The sequence below is a fragment of the Stegodyphus dumicola genome, chromosome 4 (genome assembly GCF_044657685.1).
Source record: "Stegodyphus dumicola isolate Sdum_Otavi_A_Nest chromosome 4, ASM4465768v1".
NCBI lineage: Eukaryota > Metazoa > Arthropoda > Arachnida > Araneae > Eresidae > Stegodyphus > Stegodyphus dumicola.
The window spans coordinates 179543741-179560379 of record NC_140771.1 but is presented as its reverse complement, the minus strand read 5'-3'; the positions used below and the strand labels follow the sequence as shown (position 1 = coordinate 179560379).

Below are 16639 nucleotides of genomic sequence, written 5' to 3'. Positions count from 1 at the left end.
CCAGTATTCAACGATCGCGTCCATTCGAGCACTGGAGAGCTAATGTCACGTGCTTTAATTTGGATAAAAATTTACAGGATGATTAAAAATTCCTTGATGCGCTTATAAATAATTACGAGAAAAATATAAACAATTAGAACACAAAAGGGATTTTGATGGTCATTTGGTTCGCCAGAAAATACCTCCTTTCTCTAGAAAGTATACGTGCAAATTTCTGCTTCTGGAGATGTGAAAAAAAAATATAACTATCTCCAATGAAAAAACTTGATGGGTACTTAAATCATGAATAAATCTGGAAGACACGAGCGTTTTAAAATCTATTTTTAGTTTATACTTGAAATTAAATATTAGTTCGATATGGTTTAAGCAATGAAAGGTTCAAGTATCTTTGCTTGGTAACTATATGATTAAAACATAATTTTTAAATAATTATAACAATATATGTGAACTTCATGCGTATAAAAGTTATTTTTTAAATGGATTTTTGTACCACATAGTATTACATTAAAAAATCCTTCAGGTACAAAGTACCCTTTTTTAAAATCATTGATGAATTTGAATTTAGTAATAATATATTACGGAACATTTGAAAATTATGGATTTCAGAAAGTCATTTTCATAATAAGGGGTAATAATCATTGCAATAAATTTTTTGAGACATTTGATTTTGAAATATACCTGTTTTGATGGATTACTGAGGAAAAATAAATAAATTAAAAATTTTATTGAAATAGCAGTTTTTTTTCTTTTAGCCAGTTTTAAAAAAACAGCATTAAATTTATTAAAATATAGTAAGTGATAATTTATGATGCCGAAAAGTTTCATTTTATGAAACAAGATAAATAATGACTTTTTGATTTTGTATAGTTGCATGTTAATAAAAGTACTGTAAAATTACTGAAAGAGACGTTCCTATATTCATTTTATTTGCTAGCTTCTAGTCTATTGCATCGCATATAATGTTGTTACAAAAGAGTACGACTTGTTTCCGGAGATTTCTGTAAACGTATTTTAGGCAAAATTGTTTTCTTGATCTAAACTTAGGGTTCTCATACAAATGTTTATAAAACAGCTTTCGATTTTAACGGTTACTCTTTAAATTAACACATTTTATTAATTAAAATTTGAAATATAAATAAGACTTCGGTGATTTATGCTGTCGAAATGAGCTTCTTCATGATAAAGCGATTTTTAATTGGTAAGTATAAACAGAACAACTGAAAAATTTCTAATGAGTACGGTCTGGGTTTGGTTTATGTGATTAACGGCAAAGCCTCGAGGCCTATCTGCCTAGGGGGACGGATGCCTTCGTTGAGGACTTTCTAAGGGGAAAAGGCTCGCATACACGCAACACATGGCGAAATTAACGAAAGTGCCCATGCAGCCAGCCTGTACAGGATTCGAACCTCGGACGGAACTACTAGTGTTCAGGAATTATTAGAGGATCCATCGCTTTCGGACCTATTAAAGGGGCCACCGCTCGGCCACTGGTGGGCCCTCTAATAAGTATGAAACATAAAAAGAATTGTTTTTATTTTATCTTCTTTTTATTCTAGTTATTTAACTTTTTGTTTTATTCTTTCATCCCTTGGTTCGCTTTTTTTTTTTTTTTTTTTTTTTCAGTCATTGTAACAATTTTAGTGTTCAGGAAACAAAAATCTTGATTTTTAGAATTATTCTAGCAAGCGATCTTTTAAATTTATTATTGATTTGTAATTTAATGTTTTTTTTTTTTTTTTTTTTTTTTTTTTTTTTTTTTTGAAGCTTCATTATATGTTTCGAGCATTTTGTTACCTGAAACTGTCGTGATCATTAAGAGGGTTCATTTTGCTCCGGCAATTTAAATTTAAAGTTCCTTACTGGTTAAATATATTCCTAAAACGGGCTTCTAAAAATACCTACTATCTCATACTTACAACCCAGTATTTAAATTTATATTTAGGTAATTTATCTCATATTTAATTTTAGTGATAAAAATGAAACATCATTACATAGTTCGCCTGGTGCTCGTATTATGTTAATTAAATTTAATTGCATTTTCTTGAAAAATACCTCCTACCTATTAAACATTAGTAAAAATTTAATGTTTAAATGTAAAAATTTAATGTTGATTTAAATCTGCTGTAAATCTGTGTAGTGCAATTTCCGATTCATATTTACCATACGACTTTAATACATTGAGTTGCAATATTCCTTTTACTAACACATTGAATTTTCGAACACATATTTCTGCTCAATTTAAGCAAACTCTTAATTCTGTAAGGAAAAAAAACTTTTCATTTACACTGCATTACAATAATTATAGATTAAATTGCGTGACATCTGTTAACTTCAGTATTCACATATTTTCATAAGCACATTTTTAAAGAGCATTATTCTATTTTATTTATTCTGAAATCATTTATCCATATTGGTGCAGCAGACTTGTGTAGGAACTTTTAGTAACATTAAACTGTGTGTAATAGATAAATCCTGTTTACGAATATTACAGTTCCATGAATGAATTCTGGCCGAGATTTTATTCTTTTGCAATTATATAAATTCCAATAAGCCGAGGGTAATTGTTTATCAGTTTATATTCCTTATTATATTAATTTATTATTTATTTACAAATGCCTAGCTTTTGGCACTGAAGCTATTAGCACGAGCAAACCCTGGGATATTATATCCCTTGTCCAGGAGGATATTTTTAAGCCTTTGCCCTAACATTTACGAACACTGTTGCATTAAAGATTCTCGAAAAAATAGATAAGGCTTACTTTTCAGTTTTATTCAGAATTTCTTTCACTTTTACTTTTAAGAAATTTACAATTTGGACAAATCATTATTTAGAAGCTGGTATCTGCTTTTTCTCCTTTTATGAAAAATGCGGTACATGTCTACCGCCATTTCATTCTTCGGAAAATATATTGGCCTTCTTCCAGTAGGCGAAGATCACCACGATCGAGATGTTTAAATTTGTAGAGCAATTTAGAATAGCTGCATTCCATAGCCCTGAACAGTTGTCTCTGTGATTGATTAATATCTGCAATTGCTGAATTGCAAAGGTTTTTCATGTTTTTACTTCCTTGTACGAAGTAAAAAGGAAGTATTGTAATCGCGAAAAGTTTCAGACAGCATATTTCAACGAAAATATCCATTTTGACCGCTATCGAATGCAATTTAACGAAGTTTTTGCATGATATCTGTACGTAAGGACAGAATAAAATACTCTTTTCCTTCAAAAAAATTATAAAACTGCTTTAAAATTAATTCTGAAGAGAATTCTTCGTGGCGTCTGTACGAACGTATGTATGTACGTACGTACGTATCTCGCATAACTCAAAAACGAGTAGCCTCAGAACGTTGAAATTTTGTATATAGGACTGCTATAACATGTAGATGTGCACCTCGTATTTTGGTTGCAATCGGCCGCACTAAACGTATATAAATATATTTATATATATATATATCCACTCTGTTACCCGGCTCAGTGATCTCAGTTTCTTTACTCTTATATGTTTGTAAATTGTACATTTTTTGCTTTAAAAATGATTGAATTATGTTTTTCTTATCTTCCGGTTAAGGTTTTTATGCCTTTAATAAATCTCTGCAATATTTTTAGAATTATCAACAATTTTAAAGTTGTTTAAGTGCCGCTAAGCCTAATACTTCTCTTGATGGCGGCCATTGATGTTTACATTTGAAACAGTAGACTAGTGGATTTGTTGCCAATCTAGAGAAACTTAGCTTCGCAACAACAAAGATAACGCGTTCATTTATTATTGCCAATTAAATCATGCTTAATTCTTTCTGGAATATTTTCGAGGAAATAAGCGTTTAAGATTTACTTCGTAATTTTTAATATAGATAATTTGAGTTTTTATGTATTTTTGCCTTCTCGCGAAGTGAGAACTGAATTAATTAAATGAGAAATACTCAATCGTCTGTGAAAAATTGTTTCTTTTTTGTTTTGTTTGCTTAATTTCTTTTATACATCATTTTAGCTTTATTATAGTATTTGAATAGAACATGTGGCAACGATTAGCTAATTCTATTCTTTAAATGATATAAATTGTGTGCATTATGAGTTATAATATGAACGAAATATATAAGTTAACTGTTATATAATTATTTGATTATATAACAGTTAACTTAGTTTCCGTTATATAATTATTATATAAGTTAACTCTTATATATATAATTATTAATACTTTTAAGTGAATCTAGCGCCAGAGTGTCGCTATGGTAAACAAATACTAGAGTGAATTTTAAAGAATGCATTTATTCTATTGTGGTTTATGCGCTGTCGGCGGAGTAGATTTAATTCAATCCAATAAGTTTAAATGAAATGCAAGAAAAAATGCTTGTAATTTAATATTCCGTACAAGGAAGTCATGTGGTGTAACACATCAGATTTTTTTATCATGTGCCGCTAACATTTTGAGTCTATCTTCTACTTTAAATACATATAGTATTTGCAAAGTACATATTAGAAAAAATATGAAAGCTTTCAGATTTTATATTACGAACAAAAGGGCGTTTTTTAACGTTTTGTGTGTTACCTGTATTATTAAATATCATGTTTTCCGAATTTAAGCCATAAAATTCAGTTCAGCAACAATATCACGAAATATTTAAAAGAACATGTCTTTAGAATTTCCGATACACAGTTTCGCGGGCTGGAGATATTTTTTTTTCCCGTTCAGTGTTGCTCGATTTGAAATTGTTGAGTTTGTGAATTGAAAAATTCTTTAATGTTTGACAAAATATGAAATAGATAACAAAACAAATTCCAAATTTGGGCTTCCAGATGCCCTTATTCGAACGAAGGAGTACGTTATTCAAAATTGGATGTCTCTAGCTACCATTGTTTTTCCAGAGTGCGAGAAGCATACATACATTTATGCGGATTCTTCTTTATTTAACTTCTTTAAATATAATGCAGGGCTCTAATATTTGGTGACAACAGATTTTAGCCTTTCTGGGTAAATTGCCCCTTTGGATTAAAACGAATTCCTTCATCTTACAAAGATAATTGTTTTTGTCTTGCCGTAACGGATTAACCTACCGTTTGTACCATTTGCAAAGAAGATGACGAATTATAGTGCTGATAACTGTTAAATTTATTAAAGTATCCAAAAGTTACCTTTTCTTTGAGGAGGACATTGTGCGAGGTATGGCACTGTTTTTTGTGCATGACTAAAATTACAAGAACGTGCAATGTAGTTAATCTTTTCGACCGGATCAAATCAAAGATACAGCTCAGCATTTTATTACTTTTAGCATTCGGAACTTCAGTGCCAAGCAGTTTATACTGAGGCGCTGTTCAAAACTTACAGAGTGAAACTAGCACTTGCATTCTAGAAGCTGTTCCTAGACGGGGTTTGTTTAAAATTGGAATTTGTAATATTTATAAAAAGTTAAATTTTAATCATCTAGAACTAATGATGTAATACAATTTTTGAGATATAGGAGAAGATTTATATGAACGACGATACTATTAACTGTTTAAGCGAAAATTGATAAAAATGATACTGTTAGTAGTTTAGGAAAATATGAAAGTGTTTCTGGAATAATGCCAACATTCAACGCCAAAACAGCCGCACCTTCTGAAATCTAATAAAAAATTAAACACTATCACAAAAATTACACTGTTCTGACGAAACATTTTTATAGCCTCATCCTTGACAATGAAAGAACGTTTTGATCCTCTTCAATTTCCTATACACTGAATGTTATTTTATACGAATATAGCGAAACTTTAAATATCTGAAAATTGGATATAACGATTATAATCAATATCTTCACCTAAAATGTTTTTTTTTTGGGGGGGGAGAGGAGAATTTTCATAATTTTTCCCAGAATTTCTAAACGTTTTAACTGAAAAATATTAAAGCTTAAAATCGAAAATGTTTATTTTATTAAAGTAGTAATACACTCTTTTATCTTCCTCTCAATTTTTCTTTGTATTCTAAACGAAGACTGAGACAGGTGTAATAGCCAATTCTTAGAAAAACAGTAATACAATAATGGTTACGAGATTTAAAAAATATACGTAATACAATAATAATTACGATATTCAATAGAATCTTACAGTACAATAATTGTAGTGCAAGATTCTGTTAAACGATAAAAACGATCCTTCATAATTATAAATGTGTACTGTTGAGAGAGATATCCATTCCGGATGAAGTTCGTTAGCATGTAAAATTACTAATGTATGACAAAACTGAAACAGAATGAAAAACGGATTAATAATTATACTACTAATAATCGCGATTAATATTTAATATAATCTCTTTTTTTTTAAAGAAATGAGAATTATTACTCACTTCTTTTGGTAGATGTGAAACTGTTCATCGATTTATTTTAATTTTATTATTATTATTATTATTTTAAATAATAAGTAAACTTTTATATTTTTTTGTAATTTAATTCAGTTTCTAATCAGATCATATAAATAGAAACCCTCAAGTATAGGAACCAAACTTTTGCTATCTGGAATTTTGCTATAGCGCGATTTGACAGTTTTCAATTTGGAAAACGTAAGGTAACGCTAAATCAAGGTATTTGCTTCCCATTCTTTTAAAAAACTGCTTAGTTTATGATAGGGACTTGATGACTGCGAAAAAAATCACGATCCCCACCCGTAAAGTACTGAAGGGTCAAAATTCGTGAACCGTAATCACTTTCTTTGGCACAAACGTTTCAGCAGATATGCCCCCAAATCCAAAATGAGTTTCCAAAAACAGGTCCTTTAATCCCTGATTGAGTCTGATCACCATAATAAACGAAAAAAAAAAAAAAGCTTCAATTTCCTGCACCTCAAACAAAGGGACAAATGTGGTCGTATGCTGACTGTCGCTTAGGCGGCGCAGTGTCGACGCGATTACCGGCTAGTCGTAAAAATAGCTCGCGCTCGAACACGATCGTTAAAAAGACCATTGTTATCTGTTTCCAATCTGCAACCTCTTGGACCTACATTTTCGTTTCTTCTCTAGAATCGAGCTCGAGTTTTAACTTCCGCTGGCCGGAATTTTTTTTCCCTGATTCAATTTTGAGTCTTCTTTGAATTTAGGACGAAAGTTTCCTTTAAGATGAAGTCTTTGAATTGGTTTATAGAATGGTGGATTCTCTAGGTATGGAATCGAAGGTTCTTTCTCGCTCTTTTTTTTAATTCAATTTTTTTAAGAGTTTAACATTTACGCTTTTAATGCTATTGATTATCCCTCCACTTGTTTACTATTGTTGACTATTAATCTGATATATTAATGCAATTAATATCATATACAATAAAACCTGAAACTGTTGCTCCCGCAACAAGCGCTTTCTTGCATTCGTTGCTCACCTCTTGAATGTAGCTATGTATAAACAATATTATTTATTCCCGCATATATCTTTTGCCTGAGCAATCGTGTTTCGGCATCACTTGTTTCACAGATCACATTTGCCAACGCAGAAACCTTGCATGGCCTTTTTGAAGGAAGAATTTGAAGCGAGGTATCTATTAATTACAGCCCAACAAAACCGTTAGCTTTTCGTTGGGATGCAAATCTGGTTATACAGTAATGTAGTAACTTTTCTTACGTGCTCCGCAGCCCTTAGTGTCTGTTTCAGCATCATTTCTGAACGTTATTTCGTTGAAAATTGCAATCAAATTTTCTTCTGTTCAGAGTTGTAGCTATGGTTTTCAGCGCCTAGGGACAACTGAAGATTTTGCGCCCCCTACTGCTTATCAAGGATGGAAAATATTTAATTTTAAAATGTCGTAAGATCAGCTTGGCGCCCCTTGGATTCGGCGCCCGGGGACAGATTTTCCTCTAGCTACGCCCCTGCTTCTGTTAGTTTTCATTAGTTAATTCTCGTTGATTTTCTATGGTTTCAGGCAGTGCTTAAATTCATCGGGAGCCTACTGAACCCAGCTACGGTATTTCTAAGTGTTTATTGAATTCTCAGTTTATGTTGCAGCCCCAAATATGATGAGTTATGCTATTTTAATTAAGAGTTAATTAATTGATTATCATAAAATTAATCAATTATTTTTATTTGCCTCTTTTTATTTCATTTTACTAATTACTTTCTTTATCGTGGTTCACCTTTCCAGGCGGCCTCCCAATGGAAACCGGGGCTTCCAGTTTTAGAAGTTAATCCCTTGTTTCAGTGTTAGTTTCCAGTTTGGGTCTTCAGAGATTATGAAGCATAAGATAAAAATGGTAAATGAACAGGAGGTGGTACCGTCTTTCACCTAAGCTTACAAAGCCTTATGGAAATTTTAAAGCGTTTTTTCCTATGCGTAAAGTGGAAATAACGCTTTTTGTGAAAACCATTTTAATACTTGAAAAGTCGTAATTTCAATTACAAATTACGCTAATAATAAAACGCCAATGTACAACCTCTTTTACTGAAAGTTAGTTTTAAGTATGGAGCTGTTGAAATCAATAAAAGTTACTTTTTTATAATATGTTACTTATTTGCAATGGATATTTCCGATTCCATAGTTTTTCTGCATTTATCATTCTTCTCTTCCATTCAATTTGAAAACGATATATCCACTGCATTACAGACATCAATATTCTAGATGGTTGTCGAAACGGAAAGCATTGCTTATTTAATTAAGTTATTATTATATTAAAGGAAGAGTTTGGAAACATGTCCTAGAAGTTCAGCGTTGTAAATATTAAACCATAAAAGGATTTTGAACAAAATAGGGATTTAGTACAGATCGTCCTCTATGAAGTCTAGACAAATCAAATGGCTTCGTGAAAGTTTTTCGTGTTAAGTTTATGCATCAATAAGGAAAATATAATAATATGCGCGTATAAAACTGTAACATTAATGAAAACGGATTGAGTCATGTAAACCTTATATGTCCAAACGTTTTGTGTATGACTACATTTATGATTACATTTTCAAGGCAAATTTATAATGGAATGTAAGTAATAACATGTAACATACGTAATAAAGAAACATAAGAAAATTATAGTTGGATAAATCAACTGAAAGACATTAGAAATTGATTTTACTTGCAGAGAAATATTTTCTCTCGACAAGACTTTTCGTGCTTTGTATTATCAACCAGAATATCATAATTTGGAGACATAGATGTGGAATAATGTGGCTTTTTGTAAATAATCATTAAGGTGCTCTTCGGTGATCCGAGAACTACATTTAAATTTTAAAATAATTATCAATGAAAATAAATATTCACATTAATGAAAGGAACCAGAAAACTACTTCATTTTGCATGGGACACTTTTAAATTTACTTTGGCTACCACGTTTAAAAAATTATTGTGTATTATAGTTGAATTCGAAAACACCTGCCAGAGTTTCAGTTTCAGTTCTTTCGTACTGATTTTAAAAGCTTTGCAATGGATCCACTTCCATATTAAATCATTTAAACATGTATTAAAATGAAACGCTACTGAAATCATTAGCAGGATTCAGCACCCACGTAGACACATGTAAAGTTTTGGTAAGCACCATTCCGTTCGTGAGGCCATGTAATATAACACATTTTATGATTAATATAAGTACACCAGTGGCCGAGCGGTGAAGACGCTGAACACTGATACTTCGATCAGAAGTTCGAATCCCACGAACGGGCTGGCTGCATGGGCGTTTACGTGGTTTTCCTAATGTGTAACGTGTATACGAGCCAGTTTCCATTAGAAAGTCCTCCACGAAGGCATCCCTCCCTTTAGGCAGATAGCCCTCGTGTGCTTTGCCATAATTAAATAATCCAATCCATGACTAATATAAAAATGAAGTGCTGTGAAGGAAAAACAAAGTTAAATTAATTTTTTTTATTTCTATTTTTATGTAGGTTTTTATGATAGATAAAACTTGTATTACTCTTGCGGTAATAATGCTGCACTAAAATGGACTTGTCCTCTAAGAATATAGTAATCATAAGCTGATTTTCGATACGTAATATTTTTATTACTAGATAAAGTTGGGCCATGATCCGTAAAAAGTTCATGGCTAATAATTAGATGCTGAAGAGAAAAATGATTATTTGTTTGACATACCTTTGTATATCTCGATACCGAGGAAGTTTATACAGCTCATGATTGAAGCGATTATTTATTTACCATAGGCAATGTCTGTGAGATGTAGAATTCGGCTTCTCACTGAGGCACATGAGAATTAACAATTTTATTTGTAGTATCCAATCACACATATAATTAGATAATGCGGGTAAAACTATTTGAAACAAAAAATATTTTATTTTTCTTTGTTTATTCATAAATAATGATTAAAGAAAAATGAAATTCATTATTTAGTTGAATGAAAATAGCACTTCTTGGAGAAAAGTAATGAAATAACAGGTTATACTTTAAGCTATGAAGCGTTTAGTAAATGAATCTCAATCTAGTGAAATAGTCAAGCAATTTTAGAACATAATTATTAAGAGAATCATTAAAATTTTATTCACACAAATTTCCTGCTTCCTCAGCTTGTTCACAGTAACTGTCATTTGAATAATTTTTGAGCAATTATGATACTTTAAGTTGTAAATAAAGTATCACGCCCTTATCTAAGAATTCTGTAATTCAAATATTAACTGCAAACGAAATTACGTCTTGCATGAAGCTATGATGACAATAATTTAATTCATTTAAGATTCCTCTAAATTTTGACCAATTGAAAGCGTTTAGACAAACGGTACCATAATTCATAGATTTCTGTTTAAAACATTGTGACATAAAAACATGCCGTACATTGTTTAATAAAGTTACTTTTTATTATGAGCAATCTTAAAAATTCAATTTTTTCATTGTGGCCTTACGTCTTAATAATATTTGGCGTTAGAAATTTCTTTAACGAAATCAGTTCTAGGGTTTGCTATATGAGGAATTCATCATATGAATAATTCCATCTGTGATGCCATTGGCTATAAAAATGTAGCTTTCTTGATAAATAACTAAATGAAAATAAATAAGCTCAGTTTAGTACCAGAAAATTTTACAAGAAATATTTTTGTGAAGATTGTACGTTTTACAAACATTTTGTTATTAATTAATTAAAAGCTTATTGTTTAAAAATGCATGTCTATATATAATATTGAACTATTAATAGTTAGTATGGGAAAACTTGAAATATTTGAGTCATTAATCATAATATGGAAGTTAAATATTATGTCATTAAAATGTGATCTCGTTTATCATATTGTTAACAAGAGACTATTCTGATCGATTAATTACCTACATTCGCTTACATTCATATTAGTGTATTTGCAAGTGTGTGTAAAAAGTATATTTTAAAAAATAAAATAAAATAAAAAACATGAAAATATAGCCATCATTAAATTAATTTAATTATTTTAAAACAAACCCTGCTTAATACACTTTAAAGTTTAAAATTTTGAATAAATATATATCTATGGTACAATTTTTATAAAAGCGATATTTTAATAAATTAAAACCCTTACTAAAACGTTTTTTTTCCTTTATGAAATTTTTGAATCTTTTATGAAAAAAATAAGCATAATAGGTCGACGAATTTCTGGAAAGAAAGAAAACCTTTGAATCCTTCGATTCAGTGTATGGCATATTCATTAAATATGGAAATGATCTTTTATTCAGATATGTTATGTCAACGATAAACTCTGCATGGCATAACCTATTTTCTGACCTTTTATTAAAAGAAAATCTTGACAGGTGATTTTCGTTTCTTTGCTTTGCTTCTTTGAGCTATCGAATGAAAATAAATTTTATACTTTTGAAATTAATCTGCATGCTGGTCGAATTTCCAGGAAGTTCGAAAGGGACCAGAAAGACAGGTTATTTACTTTCAATTATTGTTTGGAAACTAAAAATAAAATACAAAAATATCTTTCTTTATTTTTTGTCTTATACATTTTATTCTTACTTCAGCAAAAATAAAATAAGAAATCTTATCACATTATTCCCGAGTTCTGATCGTTTGTTACCTTCCACTTATCTCAAATCGCGAGATGACGCTGAGTTTGAAAATAAAGCTCATCCACGATTACATAATGATGATAACTGTGCAGGTGATAAGTGGAATGGTAGGCAAAATATGATGAATGATATTTTTATAATATTTAAAAGTACGAGAGAATGTTACTGGAACAACAAAAATAAATACAGTCTTTTTAACATATATCCTCATTCTAATGATTTATATAAAATGTCTGAATTTTGAAAATTGAGTCTACTCTCGATTAAAAGAGTTACCATAAAAAAAGAGAAAAAAACATGCAATGATTTTAATGAGTCCAGCTGGTGTCATTTCATAAAAAAATATTTAATATTTTTCATTAAACATCTCACGATTTAAATGCATTTTTATTGGAATCAACTAGATTAAAAAGTAGAAAAATTAAATTTGAAAGTTAAATATCTTACGCTTTACTGAATGGCAGCACACTGGTGCATGAAGATAATTTGTATTATATTTGAGATTGTGACAACGCATTGCTTTCAAATAGCTGAATTTATGGATTATCTTACATTTTGTCGAATGCCAACTGTCTGTGGTGTCCTGGAGGAAAAAAAAAATGTTTTATTTTGAACAAAGTGCCATTTCTCGCTTTCAAATTGCTGAATTTGTTAATTAAAAATTAGTTAAATTTGCACAAAATATGAAATAAATTATAAACATATTCACATTTTAATGACAATTCTTTTTGATATGTATACCAGATAATTTAGGCCTATCTATCCACTAGAATCATTTTTCATAAGAAACAATAACGCAATAAAATAAATTAACTTTCCTCTTGCAAATCAGAAAACTTTTTGTATTTGAGTACTTCGTTAGAAATTCTTCTTTCTTTTCCAGAGGAGTGCCTATGATTTCTATTTCAGATAACCTTTTCTAACAATCCCAAATCTGCATACAGAAAAGATGATATGTCCTTGCATTTACAGCTTAACAACTGTTGAGCAAAAAAGCGATTTTACGGAGATACAACTATTGTTGCGGAACGATAATGGTGATGAGAGGCAGAGAAATTGACGAACACTTTCCTTATCAACGGGAGAATGTTTCGATGCATAATTTAATCGGAATCTTTTCAAACTGACTGAAACTAGTTACCAAAATGTGACACACCTTTAGTCTCCTATTTTATCTCAAAAATTACCATGAGTGTATGTTTTATGAAAAACAAAACCCTTGTATTATCGTGATGTTTATCAATTGAACTTTTCTTTATGGAAAAAGGTTCCATTTATTTAATGTCATCAGTTATTTTCTGTTAATAATATTAAATTTCTAAATTTGCATATTTAAGATAAATAAAAAATACATCATTGCATTAAAGGAAAAGAAAAGTTTGCTATGTTAATGGTGCATTTTTTGTTGAAGGAAATGAATGCAAATGTAGTACAGGCGCTTCGTGAATGAAGAATTAGGATATTTGGCAAGTAAAACTATTATAAACCAAGTCAAATCGAACTGATGTTTGCATCAATCTAGAATACAATACTAATTTATAATGAATTATTGTTTCCTTCCTACCTTTGAATTACGTTTCTTTACCTCAGAATTCAGCTAAAAATTTACTTCGGTTGAAATCTAAAAAGTGCTACTTTAAATTTCAGCGGTACTTTGCACTTTCACCTATCACATTGTTTAATTAAGAATGGAAGCATCTTTGCCACTAACGGCAGAAAAAACTATAGTTCAGATCTGTTCTTTCACGGTGATATTGTTTTACACAAATAAAGAAAACTGCGCAACTTTTCACAAAATAATTTTTTAACTATATTGTAGTATTTCAGCGGTACTTTCTCACTGGTAGTTCTCTACCCAACAAATGCTGCAGCGTCAAGTTCACATATATCACAAAGAAAAACTTTAAAATACAAAAACATTAGAAATATTCAAACTCATAATCGTCTGCAACAGAAGACAGCTGACGCCAAAGCGTTTTATAGAATTTGTGCTTAGCGTTCCGAAAGGTTCTTAAAACTGACATACAATATCGTTTTATCAATAACATAGTATATCAAGCGAAATTGTTATATTTTCACTCGACTTGCTGTATTTCTATAAACATTAGAGTCTGATATTCGGAAGAAATTTGTTAGAAAATTTTCGGATATTACGTGAAATTTCGAATACTACCGAACACTGCTTGTAAGGCAATACTCAGGTACTGCGAATAAATATTATAAAAAACTGTTTCAAAAAATTTTATATAATATAGCATAAAAGTATTAATAAAATTATGAATTTTATTAATAATTAAGTTAATTCTTATAAGTGAAGAAAGCCATTTATATCTAAAAGGTATTGCTTGTTATGTAAAGAAAAAATAAATTATTGCAGTATGAAAAAAAGATGCATTTAGAATGCCATCATACTACATATGTAAGTAAGGCATTTGGAGCACTATGTCGCTTTGAACTAATTTTTTAGATAGGATATGCCAATGAAAATATACTGTAGTTAAACTGCATATGTAACAGAAACATGCTAAGGAGAAATGCAAAATATTTCTAAAATAAATAAATTAATAAATAAAATAAAACCTTATTTTTAGGTAGACTTTATATAAAATTCCACAGATTCGGAAAGGGACTGATGCACGTGTTATTCTTTGAAGAATAAAAAGATTTCGTCCAATACTTTTAGTTATTTCGGCTAATTTTAAACTATGCGGTATCATGTGCAATTAAAGTTCTATATTAATAATGTGACTTGGTTCTTTATTACTCTAGACCAGCGGTTCTCAACCTTTAAACTAACGTTCCATCTAAAAAAAAATTGAAAACCTTTAGTTACCTACCGCCACTACAAAGTACTACTACCACCACCACTTTTGAAAAAAGCTCAGATCGGTAACTTTACGGATGTCGTATAAAAAACTCGATTAGTATGCTGGGGTTTTAATTTTTCAATTTAATAGTTAAAAATTCTTAACTTCTTCGCGTACCACCAGTGGTACGCGTATCACCGGTTGAGAACCCCTGCTCTAGACTGATTGTGGTCGAATTTACAGTAAGAAAACATTATTTGTCGAGTGTCCTCCGCTTTATTTCATCCTGTTACGGCCCATTCTTGCATAGTTAATATTTTATAGATCAGAAAACTTAAATTACTTCATTTTTAAAAAGATATTTTTGGGTTGTGAAGAACTGCGGCTATCTGCAACTTTTGAAATTGAATTAGCGGATAAAGAGTACAATTCTACTATTTTAACGACTGTCTTCTGTGTGACGTGTATTGACGTACATATTTTATATGAACATTTCGTTAACTGCAAAAGATCTAGCAATATATGTTCTTTTATTTTATGGCTTATTCCTATTACTTTTATTAACCATCGACTGATTTTCTGTTAAGTTATAAATAAGGTATATAGTATGTCTTAACAGTAATGCCTTAGATATATATAAATGCAATAATATTATAATAAAGCCTTAGAATTTGCTTCAGTAAGGTCTTATAGATTCATCTTCTGAAGATTTATCTTTCTTTGATTGTAACACGTTAAAACCATACCACGATCAGATATTAGAATACATATACTGCTTAAGAAAAGTTATTTAAAGTTTACAAGCAATTAAACTAATACTTCTATATTTATGTACATCTGCTCTTTGTGTTTACGCTTTGGGCCGGTTCACTTCTCCCTCGTTGATCTGGCGGATCCATGCTTCCTTAGATCATACATACTGACATCCTGCTAGTTCAGACGATTGATTTATATTGATAAACAGAATAAAGAACTCCCAACCTCACATCTGGCAGTAGCTCAGGTCTTCAAATCTTCAAAGCAGCTTAGATTACAACACTACGTTACCTGTACCTGACTTTCCCTTTGCATTTATATATTCATAATATTTTGCTTATGTTATCTAAAACCGATTCTGATGTAAATAAAATTTCATAATGCTGCCCTGATGGATTAGGCGCTTAACGTTGCTAGTTGGTTGTTATAAACGTTGTGCCTGAGATGGAATCTCGAAGGATGGATGGATGTTTGTTTAATGCATAATTCCATCTGTCTCCTTTCATGCATCTGAGACATGAAGTGAAGGCATATAAAATACTATTGAGTGGAAAGTCCACTCTGGATGCTGGTGGTAGGGGAAGAACCTTGAATCCAAGGAGACTCGTGAAGCCGTCCACTGAGATGTTCTAAATCAAGATTAAAATCGAGCTAGTCAAAAATCAGACTATCGCCTATAAGGCGCCCAAAGCTCTGACAAACAACAAGTACTTCCTCCTGGCCATGAGGAATTCCTGAATCTAATCTAGATCCTCTCAGATCAGAAGTATGAGAAATAACAGCAGTGAAAAACTGAATGATGAGTAAATATCCCTAAGTACATTAGGGAAAATGTACAATTTGAGAAAACTGTGACCGTTCTATTTTTTTTTACTGTGTGTGTGTGTGTAAAATGTCCACAAGTTGTGAATGTTTTAATACTATATGACAGAAATATATAAAAGTTTTGAGCTATTCGTGTGAACAAAATGAGAGAAACTCAGTTGTTCTACAGAAATTTGACTTTTAATGGCAACATTTAACTTGTGAAAAACTTTAAAAAAATTAGCAAATGGCACTTCAAAAATTAGTCAGTTCGATCTTAAATTGGGATCAATTACATTAAAAAATCCGACTGAAGTATGTTTTATCTGTTATGCATAATAAATCTACTCCTTGAAGGTGAGAG

At 30.7% G+C, this 16639-nt stretch overlaps 1 protein-coding gene across 1 annotated transcript in view; it reads left to right on the top strand.

Moving 5' to 3' along the window:
* LOC118184804 (uncharacterized) overlaps positions 1-16639 on the top strand; it is a 119447-nt gene that overhangs the window by 9508 nt on the left and 93300 nt on the right. The window lies entirely within an intron of this gene.